Source organism: Elephas maximus, chromosome 15, assembly GCF_024166365.1.
Source record: "Elephas maximus indicus isolate mEleMax1 chromosome 15, mEleMax1 primary haplotype, whole genome shotgun sequence".
Lineage (NCBI taxonomy): Eukaryota > Metazoa > Chordata > Mammalia > Proboscidea > Elephantidae > Elephas > Elephas maximus.
The window spans coordinates 50,430,425-50,456,393 of record NC_064833.1 but is presented as its reverse complement, the minus strand read 5'-3'; the positions used below and the strand labels follow the sequence as shown (position 1 = coordinate 50,456,393).

The 25,969-nt window shown below is 39.1% G+C and overlaps 1 long non-coding RNA gene across 1 annotated transcript in view; it reads left to right on the top strand.

The window, feature by feature from the left end:
• LOC126058831 (uncharacterized) overlaps window positions 1–23,869 on the top strand; it is a 93,996-nt gene extending 70,127 nt beyond the window's left edge. Inside the window, exons 2-3 of the long non-coding RNA XR_007513298.1 lie at window positions 21,837–21,970; window positions 23,247–23,869. This is a non-coding gene — a long non-coding RNA (uncharacterized LOC126058831). The remainder of the gene's footprint in view (window positions 1–21,836; window positions 21,971–23,246) is intronic.
• Window positions 23,870–25,969: the final 2,100 nt, after the last annotated feature.

Sequence of the window (25,969 nt, the reverse complement as noted above, 5' to 3'; positions counted from 1 at the left end):
TTTGGTGAAGGGGAAGACAGTACACGATACTGGGAAAGCCAACACAACTTGTACAAGGCAAGGTCATGGAAGCTCCATAGACACATCCAAACTCCCTGAGGGACCAAATCGCTGGGCTGAGGGCTGTGGGGACCATGGTCTCAGGGAACATCTAGCTAAATTGGAATATCATAGCTTATAAAGAAAATGTTCTACATTCTACTTTGGTGAGCAGCATCTGGGGTCTTTAAAGCCTGTGAGCAGTCATCTAAGATACTCTACTGGTCTTACCCTTTCAGGAGCAAGGAAGAATGAAGAAAAATAAACATAAAAGGGAAAGATTAGTCCAAAGGACTAATGGACCACATCTAGCATGGCCTCCACCAGACTGAGTCCAGTACAGCTAGATGATCCCCGGCTACCACCACTGACTGCTCTGACAGGGATCACAATAGAGCACAGAGCTGGAAAAAATGTAGAACAAAATTCTAACTCACAAAAAAAGACCATATTTACCGGCCTGACAGAGCCTGGAGAAACCCCGAGAGTATGGCCCCTGGGGCCATACTTTTAGCTCAGTAATGAAGTCACTTTTGAGGTTCATCTTTTAGCCAAAGATTAGACAGGTGCATAAAACGAAATGAGACTAAAAGGGCACAACAGCCCAGGGGCAAGGACTAGAAAGCAGGAGGGAACAAGAAAGCTGGTAAAAGGAAACCCAAGGTCGAGAATGGAGAGTGTTGACACATCATGTTAACCAATGTCGTAAAACAATATGAGTACTAACTGTTTAATGAGAAGCTAGTTTGTTCTGTAAAGCTTCATCTAAAGTACAATAAAAAAAATGCAACGAACAAAAAAATAAATAAATAAATCAAGACTTCCCCGGGGGAAAAAACATACGGTGCTACAGACGAGATGTGTAATTCTCAGGCTCAGTGCTCTTGACTGGACAGTGGAAAGAAAAGGTTCTCTGTGCAAATTATGATTCCCTGGGTGGTGCAAAGGGTTAATGTGCTTGGCTGTTAATTGAAAGGTTGGTGGTTGAAGTCCACTCAGAGGTTCAAGACTGCCTTGGAAGAAAGGTCTGGCAATCTACTTCTGAAAAATCAGCTATGTGCCCTATGAAGCAGAGTTCTACTCTGAGACAGTTGGGGCCACCATGAGTCAGGATCAACTCGATGACATTTGGAAAAAAAAAACCTCCAAAATTATAATATTGACTGGGGGCTCAACAGGCTACACTCTTTAGCTTAAAGATGAGAACAAATGAGTTCTCTACCTTGGAGGTACAGAGTATACTGTTAAGTATACAGTGATTCCTTTAAGTCTTTCCTGATGGGAAGATGAAGAGTCTTCAGTTTTAAAGTGCAGAACCAACTATCACAAAACAACTGTGAACAAAATCTCGTCATCAGTAGATGCAGAACTGAAAGCTTTGTTTAATGTGTCAAGTAAGAATATGATGTAGGCTCATTCTGATAGGCGCTATCACATTTTCTTCACACGACACCACATGTTCACACCGACTTATCTAAAATCCATGCACTTAAGTGCTTTGGCCGGCTCTCCCCGAAGATCACACATGCTTCATTCATAGACTGAATGCTCCATATGTGTCTTTTAAGAGTCCAATGCAAGAATGTGCAATGAAGGTTCTGTCACTCCATGTCATCATTGGTCCTACTTTGGCTAAGCTTAGACACTTTGTTTTTTCTGCTGGAGGAGAATCCTGAGAAAACTACTGAGTGGCAGTTATGGGATCCACAGATACCACTTGGCATCCCTAATTTGTCCAAATCATGCTCCAGGCTTGAGTTTTAAATATTGATTTCCTGTGGGTTTTTCTGATTTAATACTCTCTGAATGGCATACAGTAGACTTTATGTCGAAAGAGGGAATTATCAGAAAGCTTATATGTCTCTGATAACACAAGCAGGTTATGTTACCAGGACTGATCAATTGTAGGCAGAAGAAATGTCCGCCTTTCTGATTTTGCAAGAACTGGAAAAGCTTCCAAATGTCTTCCTCAGAGCAAAATGCATACCTGAGCTTTCAACATTACCTGTGTGTATAACAGTAAACGTGGAGTTAGAAGACGTGGCATTTGAGAAATGACTATGGCTCTTGCTCATTATATGGTTCTGATAGTGAGATAATCTCATTTACTCTTACTTTTACCACCTGTGAAATATGGACAAAAACACCTACATGACTACTTCACAGAGCTGTTGGGAGGAGCAAATTAGAAAATAAAAATAAAAAAGTATTTCAAACTATATACAGCCATAATGGTTTGCTTTTATTACTGTTAATAACTTCTCTTTATTACTAATAGCATGCCAAAAAAATCAAACCAGTTATTGTTGAAGCAGTTCCTACTTAAGGCGACCCCTGTGTGCAGATAGAACTACACTCCATAGGGCTTTCAAGGCTGTGATCTTTCTGAAGCAGATTGCCAGGCCTTTTTTGCAAGGTACTTCAGGGTGGGTTTAAACTGCCAACCTTTCAGTTAGTACAGTTAGTAGTCAAAGCACTTAACCATTTATTCCACCCAGGGACTCCTACTAATGACATAAATTTATGTAGTATCAGTCATCCATATCTTTATGTGAATTTGAGGATCTAAAAGTACACTTCAATAGGTTATACTCCAGGATTTCTGAACAAGGTGATAGAAAGAGGGTGCTAAGTAAGAGTGAGAAGATCCAGGAAGAATAGTCTCAAGTTTTGAAAATAAATTTGCCTGCTTTTAATAAGGTCAAGAGCTGATTTTGATTAAAATGATCTGGCCTGTTCCTCCCAGTCGATCAGGATAATGGGCAGTATACTAGGTGGGCTCACGGCTATATTTATTTGTACCCTGTTCTTCAGTGGAGGAAGTGGGGCAAAGCTAATTTTCTTTCATTATAAAACAGGTATGACTCACGCCTAGGAATATTTCTGCATCTTAAAGATAGTCTGAGCACTATATTCTTGAAGGATAATGGGGCTGATGGTTTAAATGAATGAAAACCAACGTAGCAATTTCCCTAACCCACCTAGTCCAGAACAATGCAGTCACTCCCTCTCTGAACCTGCATAGCACTTCAGATGTCTCTTCTTGCATTCACTGCATTCTGATGGCATTATTTCATTTAGTTTCTCTTTCTCTTTAACTCCATTTAGATCTCAAGATTTCTGAGGACAGAAACAATGTCCTCCTCATGTTTATATTGTCTGCAGGTAATTGTAGCATGATGCCTTCTAGGAGTTGATGGTTAATGAAGGAAAAAAGAATGAATGCAAAATACAGACAACATTACTAATGCGTAAAACTAAAACAAAAAACCCACTGCCTTTGAGTTGAATCCAACTTGTAGTGATCTTATAGGACAGAGAACTGCCCCATGGGGTTTCCAAGGCTGTAATTTCAATGGAAGCAGACTGCCACATCTTTCTCCTGTGAGCTGCTAGTGAGTTTAACCCACCGGCTTTTAGGTTAGCAGCAGAGCGCTTTAACCACTACACCACCAGGGCTTTTTATTAGTGCATATTGCTCTGATATTATAATATCTTTTCTGCTAATAAATTGAAGAGATATGCCTTGGTTATTTGAGTAAAAATTGAAAATGGGTTTCTACTTAGTAGTTAAGCCAGCCTGTAATTACTTAAGAAACAAAAAAATTTCCTTTCTGTAATTTCAGAATAAATACACCGACTCAAACTTTGCTTCCAATCAAGAATAAGTCCAATCCAATACAAAGCCATGTGTGAATGAGGAAAATCCTAGCAGACTTTCTATTTTTTAAGTGAAAAAGTGTTAAAAAGGAATACAACCTGAAATTTTTGTAACAAAATAAGAAAAATGATTTGGAATTTCCAATGCATAAAGGATTAACATATCTCAAGGCTTTTCTTATAAAGAGAGGACACTACTCCAACAATGCAGTGTTTTTTCTTTTTTTCCCCATGGATTTCCCTGAAGAGGATAGAACTGTGACTTAGATAAAGGGAAGAAGAAAAAAGTCTAATAGCAAAAATGTGGTATTTCTACCGGGGAAGGGCAATCTGTAGTGAAACCATTAGTCTACAGATGAAATTTCTCTGAGAAAGCTATTTTGGAGAAATATAGAGAGGCCTCATACTGTGTGGAGCACAATGGTACTACTAGTAGGAGAGCCAGTGTATGACAGTGAAGTACAGAGTGGCCTGCTGTGTAATTAAAGAGGGATGTTAGGAAGATTGAGAAACCCCATACTGTGTCCACAGAGGATGCAGATACTTCTAGGGAGATGTGATGGAGTTATACAACTAGTCACCAGGCTTTCAAAATAAATTATGGGGTGCCTGTTAAGCTTTAGAGGTAGATGACACTGATTTTTCTTTGCAAACTGAAAGTGCTGATCCATTACTGATTGTCTACTAGGCCCATTTTTGATATTTCTTTGTCTTTTTTCCTGTTTCCTAAAGCTGTATAAGTTTGGGAAAAGTGACAGTTTATGCAGGGAGAGCTATGGGTATTGTCTTATAATAAAGTTTCCTCAAAAGATTTCAACCCAAAGTATGCCATGAAATAATACAAATGTTCAGGCGAAATACACAGCAAAAGGAGACATCGAGCTCTTAACGCACGCAGTCTGTGGCCACCATGCCAAATCAGCGTCCTCTCACTGAATTGTCTCTTCCTTCCTCTTCTCCATGAAGGCCAATGAAATTCATTTTATTAACTTCCTCTAGGCTCTGAAGAGAAGAAGACATATACTAGTTTGGGGTTCCTGGGGAGTTAAAATCTATCGTAGATGTGGTTTCTCTCCATTTGCATACGTCCTTTTAGTATTGTATTTCTTAACCGTAAAAAAAAAACAAAACCGTAAGCTTTACAAAAACAGGCCTTTCTTGCTCCATCCCACCTCCAGATTCTGATTCAGTGGCTCTGGAGTGGCACCTAAGAATCCTATTTTTAAATCCCTTTTTCCCCATTTGATTCTGAAACACAGCCAAATTTGAGAACCGCTTTTTATGAGCCCTGAGGTTTTACGGGCATTTAACATATACTTGGAGCCCTGGTGGTGAAGTGGTTAAGAACTCGGCTGCCAACCAAAAGGTCAGCAGTTGTAATCCACCAGTTGCTCCCTGGAAACCCTACAGGGCAGTTCTATTCTGTCTTATAGGGTCACTATGAGTCATAATCTACTCTGCAGCGATGGGTTTGGTTTTTGGGTTCTTAACTTACACCGAAAGGATCAGTTGAGATTTGGCTGTACATTGTGTGATCTCCTGGATGTAGAAAATACTGTTTAATTGTTCAGGTTCACCCTAGCTTCTCTTTCCCTGGAAAATAGGAGTAAATATGTATGAACTGAAGTTCTATCACTGAACTAGGGAATTAGAGCTATCAAAAAGATTGTTCTTTGAAGAGCAAAAACCTATTCAAGACAGCGTGTCTTAACAGTGTCATGACCAAAGGTATTGAAGGAATCTAAGAGTGAAATGGTGATGAGATTGTATATAAATACCAGGTTCAAGTGTCTATAAGCAGAATAGAGGTTGCAGGGCAGAAGAATCTCCAGCAAGTAGTGAATGTCTGTAAAAGACCAGGATGGGAGCAAGTGAAGAGGTTCAGGAAAATTTCTGAAATGGCCTTGGGCTGTCTCTGACACCGTTCATTGGCCAGCAGGTAGAGAGGAGTAGTGATTTGGAGGCTGCCTTAAAAGACAAAGAACAAGCGTTCTCTGTTTGTGGTTTTGCTTTTGCTCATATCCTTGGTACCTGTGCTTGGCACAGAGTAGCTTTTCAACAAATGTTTATTGAATGTATTCATTAACATGAAGAAGAATAATTTCCACCAGACAGTAAGTACTTAACTATCTTTCCTTCATTTCATGACAGATTTTATACTTGACAGTTCAGTCAATGACATGTCCCAATTTTCCCTAAAAGGCTGAACTTGACCTATAGGACTGATAGCATTAGGCCAGTGGATCTCAATCTTGCCTAAAAATTTTCATCTAAAAAAAAGAATCACCTAAAAATTGTTCAAACAATGATGCCTGAAACCAACCTCCAGATATTCTTTTAAATTGGTTTGGAATACAGTCTATGCTTTGGTATATTTTAAAAAAACACCAAACTAAGCCAAACAAAAACACCTCTCCAGGTGAATCTAATGTGTAGCCAAGGAATTGGATCTTCATAGATATGCTTAAAATCTATCAATCGTTTTTACTGCTTGGCTTCATACCACATTTATTTTAACACAAGCTAGGTCACTTCACTTTAAGATTTCTTGTAGCTTTGATTTCTGACTATGTTCATGATGAATACAAAAACAACCTAATGATTTGAGGGAAATAAAACAAAGAAACCAAAAATAGTTGCTGGTGAGTGGACTCCAGTCATGGCGACCTCATATGCATCAGAGTAGAGCTGTGCTCACTCAGATTTTTAATGGCTGATTTTTGAAAGTAGATCAACAGGCCTTTCTTCTGAGGCATATTTGGGTGGACTTGAACCTCTAACCTTTTGGTTAGCAGCCGAGTATGTTAACCATTCGTACCACTTGGGTGCTTTAGGAGAAATACTAGCTATAGTTTAAGCTGCTAAAATATGCCAGGAGTATCAGTATATGCCTAATATGTATGGTCATTCTGTCTTAACAATTCTAGCCTCCTGGTCCACTCACCCTTAGAGTCCTAAAAATAAATTATTAATATCCACATGTACTGGATCAATTATTTTGGAAACTTTCATATTTACTCCTATTCTTCTCATGATACGAGCCCATCTTCACCCAGTATGAATTTTTGATTGAGTGACAACAAATAGAATTTTCCACTCTACACTCTGTGTCTGTTAGCATTTGGACTTGGTCATGTTACTGTTGAAACCTTGACACTGCCCAGTGAATTTTATCTATGACTGACTTTTTAACAACTCATCTACAATAGGGATCCTCCATGCCAATTTCAGATCCAACTCCACTCAAATGAGATTCTAGACCATAGCTAGTAACCCTCCTCTCCATCACAACTCACACACAAGGAAAGGATTAGAATACCATAAGAGATGAGCCAGGCAAATGGAAATAAGAGGACATCATAGAATTATTACATATTAATTATTACATACTGAGCTTAATGTAAAGTCTTACATTTCAAGCTAGAGTTGAGTCTACTGATGTACGTTTATAAAATAAAAACCAAACAGAAATCCACATTCAGCCTCTAGGAACATTTTCTGTGTAGACACATTTCCTGAGCCCCAAAAGTCTGCGGGAAATGAATGTCCACTGTAGATGTTTACCTCTGTGACTAAAAATGGGACACTCCTGTGAATTGCACTGACATCTGATGAACGAAGTTTTGAGAGGATGGGATTTCTATGGGTTCACCTTTCTAATGACCCTTCCTACTATAGCCAGGACAAAATGGGTCTTTCATCTGTTTCTCTTTTAGTTCTTTCTTCTTTTTCTTCTCTTCTCTTATGATTTATTTGTGATGAGTCATGTGTTCCCTGGACAAAGCGATTTTTTAAACTGAAAAAGAAGTGTGCATTACTCTGCTCATTTAATTTTAATACATCACATTTGACTTTTAGAAATGCATCCAAGGTGCATTTAGTGTATCTGTGAGATTGCCGCTTACTCTCATCAAATCTGTTACATTCCTTAGCCTTTATAGTGTGCAGCTCCATTCACCTACAAAAACAGGCATTGTGTCAAGCTCTATGAGAGCCTGTAATTTCTATATGAGCCTTTCACCATTTGGTTATTTCTTCCAAAAAGCAAAATGTAACAATTCCTGGCTAGGTATTCAGAGGATCACAGAGAAAGAGGGTGGATGAAATCTTGTATCTCTGATTTGGGTCCAAATTTCAGCATGTTTCAGTAAGTCCTAGTTAGCACTGCTGGTAATAAGCATAAAGGTTGAATATCTGTAGGCGTCAAGAAATATGTGCATACAGGGGAGGTCAGCACAACTGGGCTAAACCAAAAGCAAAGAAGTTTCCTGAATAAACTGAATGCTTCGAAGGTCAGTGTAGCAGGGGCAGGGGTTTGGGGACCATGGTTTCAGGGACTATCTAGGTCATTTGTCATGATAAACTCTATTAAGAAAACATTCTGCATCCCACTTTGAACAGTGGCATCTGGGGTCTTAAATGCTAGCAAGCAGCCGTCTAAGATGCATCAATTGGTCTTAACCCACCTGGATCAAAGGAAAATGAAGAACACCAAGGACACAAGGTAATTACAAGCCCAAGAGACAGAAAAGACCGCATGAACCAGCGACTACATCATCCTGAGACCAGAAGAACTAGATGGTGCCCGGCTACAACCGATGACTGCCCTGAAAGGGAACACAACAGGGAACCCTTGAGGGAGCAGGAGAGCCGTGAGATGCAGACCCCATATTCTCATAAAAAGCCTAGGCTTAATGGTCTGACTGAGACTAGAGGGACCCCAGTGGTCATGGTCTCCAGACCTTCTGTTGGCCCAGGGCAACAACCATTCCGAAGCCAACTCTTCATACATGGATTGGACTGGACAATGGGTTGGAGAGGGCTGCTGGTGAGGAATGAGCTTCTTGGATCAGGTGGACACTTGAGACTATGTTGGCATCTCCTGCCTGGAGGGGAGGTGAGAGGGTAGAGGGGGTTAGAAGCTGGTGAAATGGACACAAAAAGAGAGAGTGGAGGGACAGAGCGGGCTGTCTCATTAAGGGGAGAGTAATTGGGAGTATGCAGCAAAGTGTATATAAGTTTTTGTGTGAGAGACTGACTTGATTTGTAAACTTTCACTTAAAGCACAATAAAAACTATAAAAAGAAAAAAAGAAGAAGAAATATGGGCAGCAGGCTGGAGAATCAAGAGACACTAGACCAATAAGTAGCCACATTTGTCAAGATTCATGTATGAGATGAAAAATGTTCTGTCTAGCAGCAATGCTGCTATTCTCTGCATAACAGTGTCTCCATCTCCCTGTGACCCTGCCTCAGGCAGGAGCAGAAAGATGGCTCATAAAAGGACAATGCATAAAAGCAGGAGGGGTTGAAAGGAATTAATTCTCAGAGAGGTTGATTTCCATACCTTTTCCATGTCTTTGTAGATACATACATGATTTTTTTTTTTTTAAAGAACTCAGATTCTCTCTGTTATTTATTGATATTGTGGAGGAAACAAAGTAAATTCCGTAAGATGAGTAAGTTTCCAAGATGTGTTTTCAACACAATAACATTCAGATGAATCATGAGTAATCTCTTTCAACCAATTCCTGCCTTTATTTTAAATAAGAATTGGCAACTCATTGCTACTAATTTGGAAAAGATTTCAAGCAAGTTAAATCATGCTTCAGCCCATATTTCTAGCTTATAGGATGCCAACCACATTGGTTATAATCACAACAAATTGTAGCACCATTGCATGCATTTAACCAAGCATAAATGAAAATAATTCTCCATAGTGTCCAAGCACAAATACTCACCTAATCCTTTGTAATTATAGTCTTAAGCACAGATTCTTTTAATTTAATTCTCCTTTTATGAAAGGTTTGTTTTACTGTATTTTTACTGCAGATTATGATTACCGTATACCAAAACATAATTAAAAAATGAAAACAGACTCACAATTGCAAATCTCTAGTCAATCCTAGTTTTTTGCATGCAGCAATTTGCTGTGTCTCCTATAATAGGAAGCATTAAACTTGACATTTCCTTGGAGCTATAAAAATTTAGAGCTCACCTACAAACAGCTATTTATGGGAAAAAATGACATCTGAAGTTCTTTTTTGATGTAATTTTGGAAGGTCTCAGACCTCTCTTATTTCTTTTTTTTCACTCAGGCCCACTCTTTCTATCCTTGCTCACTCCCCCTATTCTCAAATCTTAATTCTCACACTCTCTGCTTCCCATTCACAACACATGTCAGGGTTCTGACAGTGCAAGCCAGGCCACATGGCTTATTGGACCAATCTAAGTTAAAAAGCAGCACTGTGTCTGATTCACGTCCATGTCCCCAGGACCTAGCATGGTACCTGCAGCATAAAAGAAATTCAGTGAACACGTATGAATAAATGAAGCCACATTAAACCAGAGAAAGAACATAAACTATAATTTAGAAATTCCTCAGAACCAGCCCCAAATCAAGAAACATTTGTTTTGTGAGAAATTCTTATTCTCCTCCAGAATAACGGTTTCCAATGTTGATTTTAAAATAAAATTAGATTATGCTTCATGATGCCTTACTATGATTCGTGCATTTCCACAGGCAGAATTGAAGAAAAGATATGATGTAGAAGGGTTGAGCTGGTAAATAAAATAAATGATCATGTGTTAGCTCTACGCCAGCTAGGTTGATGAGCATATTTTTATTTCATATCATTACCTAGTAAAAGATACACCTTTCACAAATAAATAGAAATGGAATGACTCTAGGCAGTAAATGAAAATGTGTATAATTCCCTATTGTGAACCCATGAGCATAATCTTTTTTCTAAGGGAAGGATTCTGATGTCCAGTTGAGGTCAAACTTATCAAGACTTATCAATGAAGAATTTCCAATATTTTAGAAACTCTGTTCACTCACTGTGACGCTTAGTGTTATGGATAAAATATTGTCCCCCCCCAAAGCATATGTTGGCATTCTTTTCCTGTACCTGCACGTGCGAACTTGCTTGGGGAAATAGGGTTTTTCTTTGCAGATATTATCAGTTAAGTTAAATGAAGTCATACCTGAGCAGGGTGGGTCCTAATCCCAATCCCTTTTGAGTGGTATCTTATAAAAGGTAAGGATAGGTACGATACAGTCACATGCAAAACTGTGAAAAAATAAATTTCTGTTCTTTAAAGCCACTCACTTTGTGGTATTTTGTTATGGCATCCTTAGAAGACTAAGATATCTACATTTTACTCAATTCCTAATATACACCTTTCTCTATTTTAATATCTAGTGGGCCATGTAAATATTCTAGATAAATATTATAATTAAGGAGATCTGCAGTAGCCTGCTCTTGAGTCTTTGAATTTTGCCATGAGATGGTCCAATGATGTTCCTTTTGACATCTTACCCCAGGCATTTGTGAGAAAAAATAATTTAACACTCCTAAGGCACAGCAACAAAAAACAAGACTCACTAATCACTAATTAAGTGAAACCCCAGTAGTTTGACATTAAGTCACTAATTAAATATTATTTTATCCATCACAGCTAGAGAGTATAGTACCCACCATATATAATGTGCTTTAGAATTTTCCTAAGGATTCTCCCTTCCATTATCTTATTTGATCCTCACAGTACTAAAGTTGTTTGACATAAACAGGGTAGATTTCACTTTTATAGATTCTTAAGTGATTGAATCAGGATTTGCATCTACATCTTCAGACTCTGTATCTGGTGTTCTAAGTAGAGGTAGAATGGGTATCTGTTGAATGTAGAGTCTTGTATGTTCTCACCATACATTCACTAGACTAATTGTAGGCCATTATTATTTCTTCCTTTGGGTAAGGATCTCTTATAAGCTAGTATGACTTCCACTGGGTTTAAGGCATAAAACTTCAGCATGTTGCAAGTCAATGACTGTTTCGGACATTGGAGGACTGTGTTTCATATAATGGAGTAGGCCTTTTATCCCACTGGCAGGGACATAATTTAGAAACTTGTCAATGTCCCTCAGGCTCGCAGAATATTTGGGCATGAGTTTAGAGTAGCCTTTACTTTCAAAATTCAGGGATTAAGCATGGAGAGAAAGAGATCTTTTCCTCTTCAGTCTCGCTGTGAAGTCTTGGCTTTAACACCACTTTTTTCCATATAAACCAACTGGTTGCTGTCCCTTTGATTCTGACTCATGGCAACCCCATGTGTGTCAGTGTAGAACTCTGCTCCATAAGGTCTTCAGTGGCTATTTTTTATGAGTAGATCACCAAGGCTTACTTCCAAGTCATCTTTAGGTGGATTTAAACCTCCAAATTGCAGTTAGCAGCTGAGTGTGTTAACCATTTGTATTATACAAGGACATCTTTTTTAGGCTTATGGGTTACCCATGTACCTGCCTAACTCCGCTGTTGTATTTTAAGAATAATAAGAATGAAAATGTATTGAGCACGTAATATTCTCAGTCCCCTGTAAGTGGCTTTTTACATGTATTATCTCATTGATCCTTAGGAATCATTGAGGTCAGTGTTTTTAAATTCCATTTTATTGATAAAGGACCTGAGTGTCAAATAACTACAGAGCTACTAAGTAACATAGCAAAAATTCAAATCTAGGACTATGTGGCCACCAAGGCCCTATTCTTTTCATTTTGCCTTTGTATTTGACCTTTCTTGAGGTTAATTTTGTGGTTATTCTATTGCTCCCAAATTCCCACCATTTAGATGTCAAAAGTTGCTGCTATCAACCATGCTTAGGTTGGAGTGACTAGGGAGTTAATGACTTCATTTTACAAGATGACACCAAATCAGTATTGTTTAAGTAAATGATCTTTGAAAGACACACTAAAACAGGAAGAATTAGTATGAATTAGGACCAGAAAAAAACATTTAAAATTGTTGGAGTTTTACACCCATTATACAGCAAAGAGAAGGAAGAGAAAAAGACTATAAAAAAAGTTATGATTCAATTTCTCTGGTTGGTGAACATTCCGTTTTAAATGCTTGCATTGAAACACAAATAAAATGAGTAGCATTACTACCTGTATAGCAACCACAGTAAGTGGAGAAAGAGCCCTCCATTTGGCTGCACTTTGGAAGCCACACATCCAGCACATGTGACAAACCGCACTGTGCAAGTTACTGGTTGTCTGCAAGAGCTGAGCACAGAACTGCATCAATCAAAACGAGTTCCCTGGGCTCAAAGTGCTGGAGATATCACAATCATTAAACAGTAATGCAAATAAAAAAGCAATATCTCACCTCATTAGTACTAAATATGTTGTTTATTCTTTCCCCAAGTAAAATGTTTAGAAGCCTGCATAATGAGGGTCTCATTGACAGAGGTGTGGAATTATGAAGCTGCTAAATCCAGCGCGAAGACAGAGTGATAAAATAGATTGGATTTTGCAATAGCTGTGCTCAAAGCAAACTTGGTGGCTGGATTCCACATTAACACATTGTTTTGACATTCATGCACTCAGAGACTCTATTTCATGGTGACGGGGGATGTGACATGTGGGTAGAGAAGAGAGTGTTCAGGCTGAAGTTGAAAGCCATAGGCTAGGGACAGGGAAGGAAACTCGATCAGTTCTTGGTGTGATACCTCATTTTCTAATGGTATTTGCAGACAAAAGACCATGCAAAGGTCTAGAGACTTAATTAAAGCTGACAGAGTACAGAGACCAAATTACAGTTGGGAATGTTTGCCTTGTTCAAAATAGCCCTTGTACTAATACTTAATAATAATAAAAGTCTATCCCTTTAATTCTATTCTGCAGTGTAAACCAGCACCTAGAAGGCACTTTAATGCTTGTAGTGAAATGTGCTGCTGTTCGTGAGTGATTCGTTATATGACAATGTGCTGGAGCTAAGGAATCTATTTTGCATGAGTTTGTGAGTCTTCCATGTCTTATCAGAATTAGAATCCTGTCATTTCTTTCACAGAATTAGTGGCCCTAGTTCATAATGTTGATCCCACCTTGAAATTGCCAATTCAGCCAGTGGAATGTGTGAATAAGAAAAAGAGCGTAAAATACCACCAGACTGCAGGGACAGGTGGGGGGCGGGGGCGGGGAGAGGGATTTATTGCTTTAGGGCCACCAAGTTTCTATTAAGGGTGATAGAAAAATTTAGAATGGGTAGTGGCGATGGTTGTACAGCATGGCGAACATAATTAATGCCACTGAGACGTACATGTGAAAACAGTTGAAGTGGTAGATGTTTGGTTATAGCTACTTTATCATCGTCATAATAATAAATGCCCACCAGCCTGTAAGGTCCTTGAGTGAAGCAACTTTGCCCAGTTCTTCTTTGTATTCCCCCACATTGGCATGGGATCTGGCCCCTAGCAAGTATTCAAACAAGTGTTGAATGCCTGAATGAAAGAGGACACATTGTAGTTCTCCATTTCTACTGTGAAAATCCCAGGCTGCCAACTGGGAATTTGGGACATTGTCTGAAAAGACTCCTGATGACTATTGTAGGAAAGCAAGCTTGTGAAGCTTTCATCTGCTCAACCAGGTTTCACCCTGTGATCCCTACCCCAGATTCCAACACCACTCACAGAGCCGTGAAGGTTATATTAGTGAGAGAAAGAAATAGCAGCCACGGTAGCATTATGTATAATCTGTTTATTTCCAAAGATCATTTTCATTTTTACGTTATACCACATTTTACTGATGGACACTTCTTCCCACTCTGGTTCTTTGAGGAGGAGTAAGGAGATTGTTGAGGCAGAATTTGTTTGTATGGACTATTTGGTCTTTGAAGTTTTTCTAATGGAAAATTCTCCTAGCCTGGGGTGCTGAGCTTCTTAGCCACAAGGACAACTGATCCCCTACTAGCACAAGTCTTTTATGTACACTAGAGGGCAGTGACTCCTTGGAATGTATGCAAGGGGTCTAAAAAACATTTGGACAAGTGTATCGGTAAAGACAAGATGCCATTATAATAAAAGGTAGATTCAGAGCAAAATGGATGAAAGTATATTAGAAAAAAGCTGAACTTGTTTATCTTCAGTTGGTTAAAGAGGCAGTGTATAGTGTGGGAGGGTTTGGAGTGAGACAAAATTATGTGCCACTTATTTGTTCTGTGGTTTTAAAAAGATTCATTAACCCCACTGAGCCTCATTTTCTGCCTTTTTAAAATGGCATTCATACTCATCATTAGGTTGTTACGAGAATTCTATGAGCACCAAAATCCTTAGCATATTAACAACTATTATTACCATTTAGTTCATTTTCCCTGAATACTCAAACTGCTTGATGTGTGTATTCGGTGCCACATTTTTTTTTACCTGTTTTGAATTTATAAGGTGATTCAACCTCCAAGGCCTCTGATCGTGTGTCCATAACAAATAGTGTTCTAAAAATAGAGAAAACTAGTATGCTGTTTCATGCATTTTAATACATTGGTATTCCAAGTTTCTTTCTAATGAAGCAAATATGTATAGATATGTTGTTGTTGTTGCTAGGTGCCGTCGAGTCAGTTCTAACTCATAGTGACACTATGCACAACAGAAAGAAACACTGCCTGGTCCTGAGCCATCCTTACAATTGTTGTTACGCTTGAGCTTACTGTTGCAGCCACCGTGTCAATCCACCTCGTTGAAGGGCTTCATCTTTTCCTCTTACCCTGTACTCTGCCAAGCATGGTGTCCTTCTCCAGGGACTGATCCCGCCTGACAACATGTCCAAAGTATGTAAGTCTCACCATCCTTGCTCCCAAGGAGCATTCTGGTTGTATTTCTTCCAAAACAGGTTTGTTCATTCTTTTGGCAGCCCACAGTATATTCAATATTCTTTGCCAACACCACAATTCAAAGGCATCAATTCTTCTTTGGTCTCCCTTATTCATTGTCCAGCTTTCACATGCATATGATGCGATTGAAAATACTGTGGCTTGGGTCAGAATACAACCCTGACGCACACTTTTCCTGACTTTAAACCAATCAGTATCCTTCACATGTCTGTCAGTTTGTCATACTGTGGGGGCTTGCATGTTGCTGTGATGCTGGATACCAGCAGGGTCGCCTGTGGCAAACAAGTTTCAGCTGAGCTTCCAGACTAAGACAGACTAGGAAGAAGGACCCGGCAGTCTACTTCTGAAAAGCATTAGCCAGTCAAAACCTTATGAATAGCAGCGGAACATTGTCTGATATAGCCCTGGAAGATGAGCCCCCAGGTTGGAAGGCACTCAAAAGATGACTGGGGAAGAGCTGCCTCCTCAAAGTAGAGTCAACCTTAATGATGTGGATGGCGTAAAGCTTTCAGGACCTTCTTTTGCTGATGTGGCACAACTCAAAATGAGAATAAACAATTGCAAACACCCATTAATAATTGGAATCTGGAATGTACAAAGTATGAATCTAGGAAAATTGGGAATCGTCAAAAATGAAATGGAATGCATAAACATTGATATCCTAGGCATTAGTGAGCTGAAATGGACTGGTATTGGCCATTTTGAATCAGATAATCAAATAGTCTACTGTGCTGGGAATGACAACTTGAAGAGGAATGGTGTTGCATTCATTGTCAAAAAGAACGTTTCAAGATCTACCCTGAAGTACAATGCTGTCCGTGATAGGATAATATCCATATGCCTACAAGGAAGACCAGTTAATACAACTATTATTCAAATTTACACACCAACCACTAGGGCCAAAGATGAAGAAATAGGAGATTTTTATCAGCTGCTGCAGTCTGAAATTGATCGAACATGCAATCAACATGCATTGATAATTACTGACGATTGGAATGCAGAAGTTGGAAACAAAGAAGAAGGGTCAGTAGTTGGAAAATATAGCCTTGGTGATAGACACAATACCGGAGATCGAATGACAGAGTTTTGCAAGACCAACGACTTCTTCATTGCAAATACCTTCTTTCATCAACATAAACAGCGCCTATACGCATGGACCTCACCAGATGGAACACACAGAAATCAAATTGACTACATCTGTGGAAAGAGATGATGGAGAAGTTCAATATCATCAGTCAGAACAAGGCCAGGGGCCAACTGTGGAACGGACCATCAATTGCTCACATGCAAGCTCAAGCTGAAATTGAAGAAAACTAGAGCAAGTCCACGAGAGCCAAAATATGACCTTGAGTACATCCCACCTGAATTTAGAGACCATATGAAGAATAGGTTCGATGCATTGAATACTAGTGACCGAAGACCAGACGAGTTGTGGAATGACATCAAGGGTATCATCCATGAAGAAAGCAAGAGGTCATTGAAAAGACAGGAAAGAAAGAAAAGACCAAGATGGATGTCAGAGGAGACTCTGAAACTTGCTCTCAAATGTCGAGCAGCTAAAGCAAAAGGAAGAAATGATGAAGTAAAAGAACTGAACAGGAAATTTCAAAGGGCGGCTCGAGAAGACAAAGTAAAGTATTATAATGACATGTGCAAAGAGCTGGAGATGGAAAACCAAAAGGAAAGAACACACTTGGTGTTTCTCAAGCTGAAAGAACTGAAGAAGGAATTCAAACCTCGAGTTGCAATAGTGAAGGATTCTATGGCGAAAATATTAAATGACACAGGAAGCATCAAAAGAAGATGGGAGGAATACACACAGTCATTATACCAAAAAGAATTAGTCGATGTCCAACCATTTCAAGAGGTCGTATATGATCAGGAACCGATGGTACTGAAGGAAGAAATCCAAGGTGCTCTGAAGGCATTGGCGAAAAACAAGGCTCCAGGAATTGAACTGAACAGAAGATTTCAAAGGGCAGCTCGAGATGACAAAGTAAAGTATTATAATGAAATGTGCAAAGACCTGGAGTTAGAAAACCAAAAGGGAAGAACACACTTGGCATTTCTCAAGCTGAAAGAAATGAAGAAAAAATTAAAGGCTCAAGTTGCAATATTGAAGGATCTACAGGGAAAATATTAAATGACGCAGGAAGCGTCAAAAGAAGATGGAAGCAAAATACAGAATCACTATATCAAAAAGAATTGGTCAATGTTCAATCATTTAAGGAGGTAGCATATGATCAGAAACTGATGGCAATGAAGGAAGAGGTTTAACTGCATTGAAGACACTGGCAAAAAACAAAGCTCCAGGAATTGACAGAATACCCATTGATATGTTTTAACAAACGAATGCAGTGCTGGAAGTGCTCACTGGTCTATGCCAAGAAATCTGGAAGACTGGTCAACCCACTGGAAGAGATCCATATTTGTGCCCATTCCAAAGAAAGGAATCCAACAGAATGAGGAAATTTTTGAACACATATTGTTGAACTCACACACAAGTAAAGTTTTGCTGAAGATCATTCAAAAGCAGTTACAGAGGTACAGATGGACAAGGGCTGCCAGAAATTCAAGCCAGATTCAGAAGAGGATGTGGAAGCAGGTATATCATTGCTGATGTCAGATGGATCCTTGCTAAAGCAGAGAATACCAGAAAGATGTTTACCTGTGTTTTATTGACTATGCAAAGGTTATTTGACTGTGTGGATCATAACACATTGTATGTAACATTGCGAAGAATGCGAATTCCAGAATACTTATTTGTGCTCATGAGGAACATGTGTTTAGACCAAAAGGCAGTCTTTCAAACAGAACAAAGGAATACTGCATCACTTAAAGTTAGGAAAGATGTGTGTCAGGACTGTATCCTTTCACCATACTTATTCAGTCTGTATGCTGAGCAAATAATCTAAGAAACTGGACTGTATGAAGAAGCAGGAGGCATCAGGATTGGAGGAAGACTCGTTAACAACCTATGATATGCAGATGACACAACCTTGCTTGCTGTAAGTGAAGAGGACTTGAAGCACTTGCTGATGAAGATCAAAGACCATAGCCTTCAGTATGGATTACATTTAAACAAAGAAAATAGAAGTTTCACAACTGGACCCGTAAGCAACATCATGATAAACAGAGGAAAGATTGAAGTTGTCAAGGATTTCATTTTACTAGATCTACAATTAAGCCCATGGAAGCAGTAGTCAAGAGATAAAAGGACGCATTACACTGAGCAAATTTTCTTCAAAACACCTCTTTAAAATGTTAAAAAAAAAAAAAAAAAGAGAGAGAGAGGAAGGAGAGAAAGAGAGAAGAGAAGAGAGAGGGAGAGAGAGAAAGCAAGAAAGGAAGAAAGAAAGAAAGAAAGATGTCACTGTGAGAACTAAGGTGCTTCTGACCCAAGTCTTGGTGTTTTCAGTATGTACGCTAAAGCCGGACAGTGTTTAAGGACAACCGAAGGAGAATTGACGCCTTCAAATCATGGTGTTGGCAAAGAATGCTGAATATACCATGGACTGCCAGAAGAACAAAAAATCTGTCTTGGAAGAAGTATAGCCAGAATGCTCCTTAGAAGCCAGGATAGCAAGCCTTTGTCTCATGTACTTTGGACACGTTATCAGGAGGGACTAGTCCCTGGAAAAGGAGCTCATCCTTGGTAAATCAGAGGTTAGCAAAAAAGAGGAATACTCTTAATGAGAGGGATTGACACAGTGGCTACAACAATGGGCTTAAGTATAAGAAGGATTGTGAGGATGGAGTAGGACTGGACAGTGCTTGGTTCTGTTGTACATGAGGTTGTTATGAGTCAGAATGGACTCGAAGGCACCTAACAACAACTCTTAATTGTCAGAAATTAAATGTTTCTGCTACCAGGCTGAATGGGGCTCAAGTTGGAAATTAAGTGCAATTAAATGAATAAAGTTACTTTTTTGAGAAGCGTACTCGAGATTATGATCTGAGTGTTAGTCTCTAATACATATATAACTGAAGTCCCTGGGTGGTGCTCTTGACTGCTAACCAAAATGTCGGTGGTTTGAGAACACCTAGAGACACCTCAGAAGAAAGGCCTGGCAATCGACTTTGAAAAATTGGCCATTGAAAATCCTACGGAGCATAGTTCTACTCTAACACACATGAGTAGGAATTGGCTTGACAACTGTTATTTATTTATTTATTTTACACATATATAATAAATTCCCTTAGTTTGCATACACCCCGAGCAATTTTAAAATTTAATTTTCTTTCCAGGCTCTTGTGAGTACAGTACTGATGGCACATACTTATGTTTATATTTTTATGTAGTAATAATTATATTTACATTTTTCTGTGTTAGCTTGTTAACTAATTAAACACATTTTTAATTGAGTGCCTACTAAGGGCAAGTTGCTGTTCTGGATTCTGAGGATGCAGAACTGAGCAAAAGAGACAGAAATCCTTGCCCTCGTGGAATTTACCTTCTAATAAATAAGCAGAATATCTATTCTAATAATTTAACAAGATAAAAAAAATAAATTTAAATTTGGTCAGGTGGTGATAAGGGCTATGGAAAAAGAGAAGCAGAGAGAGGGAGGGAAGGGTGGGAACGCAGTGAAGTTGGATTTTTAACAGGGACTCAAATTAAAGCCTTTCTGAGAAGCTGACATTTGCAAAATGACTCAAAAGAGTTAGGGGAGCAAGCTATAAAGATAATTAAGGAAAAGAGGTCTGGGTGACCCAAGCAGAGCAGACAAAGGGAAGGGTAGGAACAGGGGAGCTCAGAGAAGTAATGGCAAGCAGTGCAGATCAGGTAGAGTTTTGCTGGCCGTCGAAGAGAATAAACGAACTTTAGGGTTATACGGATAAGGTCCATGAACTTGACTAATGGGAATTTACCCCAGAAAACATTTCTTCTCAAGGTGCTGCCAAAATCAGGCTTTCGAAGCTACAAGGCTCTCGGGAGTTTTGGAACGTGGTAATTTTTGCACAGTGATGTCAGACTCCTGGGCGACCATTCTCTCCCTTTGACGGACAGCATGCCTAAGGAAATGAGTCTTCCATATGATCTGAAAAAACAAAACAAACAAAAAAACACATAAGGCCCAAATACATACACATAAAAGATTTGTCACCACCCTTACCAAAGCAATGGGATGGAACAGTTTCTGTACCCTTTGGCATAGAGCTCTCATGATACCCTTTTGTCACGTCTTTCCCCTTAGTTTTTCCCTTGATCTCATCTTGAACTGATTTAAAAAAAAAAAAAAAAAAAAAGTACTAGGGGAAGTAGAAAGGAAAAGGAAGTCCATAGGGTGATTTGTGACTCTATCCAGATATCCTGGCCTGGACTCGACACCTTGCAGAGAGGTCCAGACATGTAGCCACACCCACAGCTTCCCAGTCCTCCCCAGCAGCCTGTCTGATTCCTGCTCTCCCCACACTCACAGCACTCACAATGCACAGGTCCAACCGAACACCCAGGACCACACCCCAGAGCTGTGCTAGGCATAGACCAGCAGGTAGATTTTCTTCTAGCCCTCAGATCTAAGAAACTGAGTATATTTTATTACTGGATTCTATTGCTTTTCTCATAAGTTTGCCAACAACTTATATGGAATAAATGTTTCCATTTTTAACTATGTTGTTTTTTCATCCTCAATCTGTTGTTATTTTTTATCTTCCATCTAGAATATTCACACTCATGATTTTAGCACCTGTGGAATAATCAGGGTTATTTAACATCATGCACTGTAGATCAAATCATTAACCTGTTCATCTCTTATTTTATTTGTTGATCATATTCAATAAAAACCCTTAATCAAGCATATCAGCTTTTGGCTTAGAGATATCCCAATACATGGAGCAATGTGGTAATAACTTGGAAGAATTTTGTTTTCATGTTCGTAACATTTTTAAAGATTATGCTTCCCACACAACAATGAGGAATAGAGAATAATGACACCTTTCTTAATATAAGGAGCCCTGGTGGTGTAGTGGTTAAGAGATCAGCTGCTAACCAAAATCTCAGCAGTTTGAATTCACCAGGCGCTCCTTGGAAACCCTCCGGGGCTGTTCTACTCTGTTCTGTAGGGTCACTATGAGTTGGAATCGACTCGACAGCAATGAGTTCTTAATATAAAGCTAACAATTGATGTTGAGCTTGTCTGTGCTGTCACAGTGAACTAAAGTAAGTGACGTTATAATTTTCATATAGCATAGAGCAGAGCCCTGAAGACAGATAGCCTAAGGGTTAAATCCTCGCTTTCCTATTTAGAAGCATCATAATTTCTATACTGAATACTGCATTTCTAAAATGGGTGCAAAATATACTTGATAAAAAAGATCCGAATACAGATTGCATTTCCAAAAATTCTTTATAGTATTCTAATGTAGGATGCAATCCAGTTATCTCATCAATATTAATGTAGTCCACCCCTTGATGTGTTTGATAAAACTGTGTAAGCTGGGATGAGTCCTTAAACTTCTATTTACTTTGTAGGCTAAATCTTACCACATAAAGGACTGTCTCTTTTCTGAACTAATGTGCCAAATCAACTTGGATCTGCTTGATGGTTCTCACACCTTTATTGCTCATAAGACAACATTTTTATGTCACCAGATGTAACCCAGATGGTATGTATTTATTTATATATGGATACTAGAAAAATATATAGTTTCCATCTGAAGTCTTTTACATACGATTTTTAAATTGATGTGAACATTGCCTTTTTTTTTCCCCCAACTTGCACCATAATGCAGTCAAAATATGGCTCCCAGGTGAATGAATACTTACCTGTCTCATGTGTATTTCTCTGTATTTCTGAGCTATGACTTCTGAATGAATGTGTCTTTTCAGGGTTGGTTTCCACTGGCTGAAAACCAATGTGATAGTGTCAAGTAACTATCATTATGTTGAAAGGCAGTGCTGATAAGATAAATTTAGAACATCTTTCATCTCATTTTCAATATTAACAACTCTTCTGTAGTCTTGCCAGCAGGCACAAATGTGTGATAAAGTTTAGACATTGTAATCCTTTAGTCTCTACTGTTTTGATAAATACCAGACGTAAGGTGGTACTTGAAACACTATCCCCAAATCTCCAGGTTTTCAGAGAAAATGGTCCATCATAAGCTCATTATAAAACTATTTACAAAAGAAATTATAGGGCCAATTCAGTAGGCAAATATGAGATCACTGTCCCCTGTTGCCCTCTCTTTTCTCCCATGAAGAGTTTGAGGTACATTGCTCAAAAACAAACAACAAAAACTGTACAAACATTTGTAATGGCCCTTGGAAGAATAGAGACGTAATTTTTAGAAGATATTTGGTAAAGATTATTAAAGAAAAAGATGCTTCTTTTACATTTCCCTCCTTCTGCTTCCACGTCTTCCTTTTCTCTGTTTTATGTTCTGCTTTACCTTTTTTTACCTTATTGTTACATGATGGACAGCAACACTGACATCTTCATTGTGTATTTAGCACGTGCATGGGCGCTTTGGCGGCCATAAAATTGCTCACACAATTTAGAATTTATATGCTGACATATCTACTTACTATTCCAAAATAATGTAAGAATATCACAAGCCCTGTTAACTAGTATCTTTGAGGTAGGATAGAGGGTCAGGTTAGCACCCCCACCATCTGCTGTAAAACTTGGAGCATTAATTTATATTTGGCTTTCTTTATTATTTTTACACACAAATTAGAATGCTTAAAGGTTCCAGTGAACTTGGTCACTGAGTCAAAGGAAGACAGGAAGATGAGAAAATAGAGGAACTGCTAAACGATGCATATAAAATTCTTAAAATAATTAAGCATTTGGCTATTTATCTAGTATGCCCAAAGCTGCTCAAGTGAACTGGAGGGTCATCCATTTCTGTAACTAACCTCTAACACTGCCTTTTACAGTTGTGCAGAAGCCCAAGGACGCAAGCTTTGAGGATACCCAGAAATTCAAACTCTTGAAGCAGCAAAGTTCCACTAAGTTCTTACTATGAAGAACACAGATTCTGTGAGGACAAAACCATGCCGTGTTGCATGCAGAAAAGAAGAACACACACTTTGCCCCTACTCAGTGTCACACACTGGCACATAGCAGAGAAAGCCACACCTCTCAGGTTTCTCTGAATCCTTCCAGATGGAAACAATTCCTCTGACTTCCGCCTGGGGAGGCTCTCACCACAGAACTTGGGCACAGGTCCAGAGACCACTATCCAGGTAAGGCACACAGCTTTCATACGATCCCAGTCCTGCTGTCCTCAACCACTTTAAGGCAGGTAGATTCTAAGATGGCCCCAAATCATCCCCACCTCCTGGTACTCATGCCATTGTATAATGCCCTCCTCTTGAGTATAGGCCAGTTATAGCAACTTGCTTCCAGCGAACAGAACACAGCAAAGATAATATGATATCACTTCCATGGTTAGACTACAAAAGATTGTAATCCTGTCTTGTTAGCAGACTATTGTTTTCTTGGCTTGCATGCACTGATGAAGCAAGTTGCCATTTGGAGAGGACCACATGGCAGGAAACTGGACCTCTGGGTAACAGCCAGTGAGGAACTAAGACCTCAGTCTGACAACCTTGAAGAACAGAATCCTACCAACAACCATGTGGTCTTGAAAACAGATTTTTCTTTCCTCTGTTGAGCCTGGGATGAAATCTCAACCCTGACTGACATCATGTTTTCAGCCTTGTGAGACACCCTGAAATAGAGGGCCTAGCTAAACTGTACCCAAATTCCTGGCCCACAGAAACTATGAGATAATAAACTCATGTGTTTTTTAAGCCACTAAATAAGGAGCCCCGGTGACAAAATGGTTAAGCACTTGGGTGCTATCTGAAAGGTTGGTGTTTTGAACCCACTCAGGCAGAAGAAAGACGTGGTGATCTTCCTCCATAAAGATTACAGCCAAGAAGATCCTATGAGGAAGTTCTGCTGTGTCATGGGGGGTCACTATGAGTCAGAATCAAGTCAATGGCACCTGACAACAACAAATTTGTGATAATTTGTTGTGTAGCAATAGATAGATAATACACATTCCAACAGAGTACTTTCTAAATCCCTGTCCTGCATGTGAATCAAGTCCTGGAAGCCTGACCCACCAGTTTAGCACAGCCTGGTTCAGGTACATGCATAACTTTACAACAATCCGTCTATCAGCTTCCTCCCTAGAGGCAGGACAATGGAAGGTGTTTTTGGATTATCTGTGGGTATCATTTATTCCTAGCCTTCCATTCTCAAGGAGAACTGAGAGTTAACTTAAGCAATTGTCTTTTATTTTTAATTTGCGTGAGAAGTGTAGTCACAAATTTGAAAGTATGAAGTCACAGGATAAAGAAATTGCATTAAAGCCCAGATGTTGCCCTTCTCAAAGCTACTTTATTTTACGTTCATTTCCTCTCTGGATTTTCACTTAAGTGGCATCTTTAACCTAGTGATTTAAAGATACTCACAAAGACAAATTAACTAATTACCTTGCCATCCCTGGTGAAACTCAATGGCTATGCTTGCACTGGTACAATGTGCCCTGCTATTAAAACTGGACAGCCTGTACATCGGATGTAATTGAAGTTGTTTTTTTTCCCCTCTACATCCTCTAAGGTGCATTTTTTTTTTCAATGCCAAAATTGATTTCTGGGGTCCGGCATAAGCCTCCATGGCTAATTCTGTTGACAGCAATAGAAAATCCACCACTGATTTTAGCACTGTAGAGATGGCTACTGCCAGGAAGAATAACTGAGTGCTGGGAGGCCAGGTAAGCACCTGGGGTAAAGTGTATGCAGCTTTAAGTCAGATCCTCGATCTCTCCTCTGCCTTCAATGTGCCGCGTCCCGGTAGAATGGTTGTGCAATAGCTAAGGCAACAGCTTACCAGGAGTATTGAAAACTCTGTCTATTATATTACTTTTTCCCTTTTCCCACAAAGTAGAAAATATGCCTGGCAGTTTTGCTGACAGTTCAATAATGCAGTTGATTTTGCTGGTATTCTCAATGGCTTTCTCAGTTTCTGGTTTAGTAAATCAAAGCCAAAATAAAACTTAGAGGTAAAGAGATTTTAATTGAGTCTTTGTGATATTAAGTATCTGGGAATTTGACAAAAAAATGAAGAAATTGAGGTAATTTTGAGAGTCTTATTTTTTGTTGTTTGAGCATTTCATTGAGTATTACAACAGCTTTTTGATGGAACAACAAACATGTAAGAAGTCTTCCTTATGGACTTTCTGCAACTTGGAAGATTTGGGGGAAGCTACTGCCAGTGCTTTTTGTTTCTCCTAATGGAACTTACCTATGATTTTCTTGATAAAAATTGAGAATTTGGTGGCTCAAAATTACTAACACATTGCTAACTTACCAATTAATGAAATTGCTTCTTTTGATAACTGCATGGGATTTGTTGTTTGTCAAAAGAGCTTTTATTCAACCAATGGTTAAAACAAGCTGTTGAGTCAGCGCTGACTCATGGTGACCCCACGTGTGTCCGAGTAGAGTTAGGCTCCTTAAGGGCTGATTCTTCAGAAGTAAAATAGCAGGCCTTTCTTCTGAGGCACCTCTAAAAAAATAACTCATTGCTGTCAAGTCAATGCTAACTCAGAGCAACCCTCTAGGACAGAGTAGAACAGCCCCATAGG